This window comes from Gavialis gangeticus, unplaced genomic scaffold (genome assembly GCF_001723915.1).
Source record: "Gavialis gangeticus isolate Ggan-Ray unplaced genomic scaffold, GavGan_comp1, whole genome shotgun sequence".
Classification (NCBI taxonomy): domain Eukaryota; kingdom Metazoa; phylum Chordata; order Crocodylia; family Gavialidae; genus Gavialis; species Gavialis gangeticus.
In genome coordinates, this window is record NW_017729029.1 from 60,796,416 (window position 1) to 60,796,636 (window position 221).

Sequence of the window (221 nt, forward strand, 5' to 3'; positions counted from 1 at the left end):
TCCCTTTGATCCTAGTTGGGATTACCTCTCTTTGGGCTTGGGGGATCGTCTCCTTGAGGAGCGATCACTCTCCTTGGACACCTGGCTCCCTTCCCCTCTGGGATCTCGGTGCTTCCCTGACTATTCTCCTTAGCTCGGTGAAGTTTGCCCTCCTGAAATCTAGGGTTGCTGCCTTGCTGAAGGCCTTTGCCACCTTGCGCTGGATGGTGAATTCCAGCAGG